We start from the raw sequence: 2,859 nt of genomic DNA on the forward strand, positions 1-2,859 counted from the left end.
TGGATCCGCCGGCGCTAAATTCGGCCCAGACCGACGAAAATCGGGCTCCTGGAAACGTAACTGGGCCGATTTTTCAGCGCCGACGCGAAAAAAACGTTTGAGAAGGTTTTTCTGGGGGCGCGGCTAGAGATGCTCTTAGTTAGTGGCACGGTGGAGTTGTGGTCGCTCTGTCCTTCTCTAGCCGGTCAGTATAAGGGTGTTGTCTACTTTGTGGGTCCCGATAGTGGCTGGTCTGATGGTTGCTTGGGTGCTTCTCTGTGCTCGACTTCGATCGTGCCTATCCGGCTCGTGGCCGTGTGTGGCCGTTCTTGTTCCACCCTTTTGTGCTTGGTCGGTATAAGGTTGTTGTATCCTTCATGCGTCTCATTAGCAGGCCCGTATCCATGTGGCCAACTTGTATGGTGGGTTATTTCGGTTTGGTTGACTATCTGTCATCGTTGTCTTTGACCACCACCACCCCCCCCCCCCCCCCCCTCCTTTTCTTTTTTTTTTTTTTTTTTGCTTTTGCTTGCGGTTTGATGCCGTCCATCCCACGCTTTGCTCCGCTAGAGGTCCTCTTCGAGCGCCTCTCTGTTGTCCGATGACGCCGCCCGTTTATTGCTTTGCTCCGCTAGAGGTTCTCTTTGAGCTCCTCCCTACTGTTCGATGACACCGCCCGTCCATAGCTTCGCTTCGCTAGAGGTTCTCTTTGAACTCCTTCCTTGCCTTGTTTAACGTTTGGTGTGGCCTTTGTTCTTGTTGGTATCTAAGGCTCAGCGGGTGTGGCTCAAGTCTTACGAGCTTCTTCTTGTCATTGTTGGGTGCTTATATTGCCGCTTGAGGTGAGCCGCCTCGTTGCTTGTTTATCCCTCTGGTCTTGCTCTTTTTGCTTGCTTCCCAAGTTTTCTTGTATATTTCATGTTCTATCGTAGTCCTCTTTGTTTGAATCGCATTGTGAGTGAAATAATTATTTCTTTCTCTGAGACCGTATTGCCATTCTAAATGTCGAGCTGGATTGGTTTGCCTCTTGACGACGCGTCAGTTTCATTTCGTAGGATATGATTTAATCCCTGTCTTGTGAAGCAACATACGGAAATGCCTCAGACTGTCTTACCGTTGCAATGCATGCCATTCTTTTTTTTGCAGGGGATGGCATGTTTTTATCTGTTTTGGTTTTTTCCTTTAGATCGTCTAGTTGTTTTTTCGCATGCTTGTTCTAACCATGTAGTAGATCGAGCGGAGGCCAATTGTCTGGAAGCGAGCAAGGCACCAAGGCTTCTTCTTTGATGGATGAGGTTTTTTTTCATGTTCTCACTATGATAGGTTTCATTATTTGCATGTTTCTGTGCGGTTTCAGGTTCTTGGTTCGTTCTTCGATGAATCTAGGCACCATTATCACCGCAAGGCACTGAATCGAGGATAGTTGGTTGCCCTCCTATTTTGACGAGGATAATGATGGGACGTGAGTGGTGAATAGCCATGACCCCTTCATCCCGACAATCAGACAGTTGTGAACGTGGTCCGGTTGGATATGTTGTTGGGTCCGATGACCAAAATCCAACGTCGTCAGTTCTGCAAAGGCTGGCATTAATCCCGGAGGGTCCCGTTGTTCGTGTGACCATGAGGTCGGTATTCCAGTGGGGCTAAAAGAAATAGGGGGACGGGCTACAATGCTTTAAACGCTAGCTCGACTATAAAGAGTAGGAGAAACACGGACTGGCTGAAACCGGACAACCAAAAGGCAGACTAATCCACTCATTTTATTTGGGAGGATCCCGCCAGTATTTCTTCCTTGGAGCAGTTCGAGAGGAAACATAGGAAAATTCAGACAAGTTCAGGGGCTACTGACCGTGTACTACATTGGGTTGCCATAGATGCTGGGAAGACCGTCAATGGGAAGGCCTTATGGCCCAACATGATAGCAACGAGAGCCCTCGGTTCTGCAGGGAGTCCGCCTTTCAGATGTTCCTCGTCTTAGCGGCAAGCCAAGAACCCCTCAACCGATCGAAGCTCTAGATCGATTGGAAAAATGTAACCCTAGACCTGATCCTTCTATATAAGGCAAGGTTGGGGGTAGCTCTAGATCATCTGACCCATTGTTGTCACCTCGGTAGCAATAATCCACTCATATTGTAACCCCTTCATACGAGGTGTTTTTTCCTCAATCAATCAAAGCAAAGCAAGAGTAGGGTTTTACCTCGACCATGAGCGCCCGTACCTGAGTAAAATCCTTGTTTGTGATCCCATTTGGAACATCCGGTCGCGCTCTCCACCTTATCAAGGCTACTGGCGGATTTCAGTACCATCAGACAGGTTACTTTCCTCTTTATTCTGTCTTGATCCGTACGAAGTGAATTTTCATGGGATGGGAAGCACTCCCATAAGCCCCTACTACCCATGTCACCACTTATTGAGAAAGCATTTGTATCAAAAGATTACGAAGAGAAGTCCATGGTTTGCTGACAGGACAGTGAGGGTGAAAAGAAGAGGGACCACGAGGAGCCTTGTGGATGTTCTGCAGTCGACACACCTTCTCTAAATACTGGACAAGATGATCACAAGCCGGAGAGGGGCCGACTTGGTATGCTACATCTGCATTCCCATCTAGATGCCACACGTTGCCCTTTACGGCTACCTAGGTAAGACAGACATGACCCGTACACAACTAGCGCATATGCAGAGCGAAGTCGGTGCATAAGGGCATGTTTGCATGCCTTGGCTCGGAAAGAAATGAGGAAAAATGCATGTATGCCTCGCCTCGGGAAGCAAGGAGCCAAGACGAGATCATCATTTATTGCTACCACTCCTCCAGCTCACCCTCACCGCCCAAACCACCATTCACACCCATCTCTCATCGAATGCTCGTTCCCACCGATGGTC

General features: G+C 48.5%; 1 long non-coding RNA gene across 1 annotated transcript; it reads left to right on the top strand.

The window, feature by feature from the left end:
* Positions 1–502: 502 nt before the first annotated feature.
* LOC125515380 lies at positions 503–2,184 on the top strand. The gene is made up of 2 exons (XR_007286984.1): positions 503–681; positions 1,337–2,184. It is a non-coding gene; the product is annotated as an uncharacterized LOC125515380 (long non-coding RNA).
* The last annotated feature ends 675 nt before the right edge of the window (positions 2,185–2,859 follow it).

This window comes from Triticum urartu, chromosome 1, assembly GCF_003073215.2.
Source record: "Triticum urartu cultivar G1812 chromosome 1, Tu2.1, whole genome shotgun sequence".
NCBI classification, from domain to species: domain Eukaryota; kingdom Viridiplantae; phylum Streptophyta; class Magnoliopsida; order Poales; family Poaceae; genus Triticum; species Triticum urartu.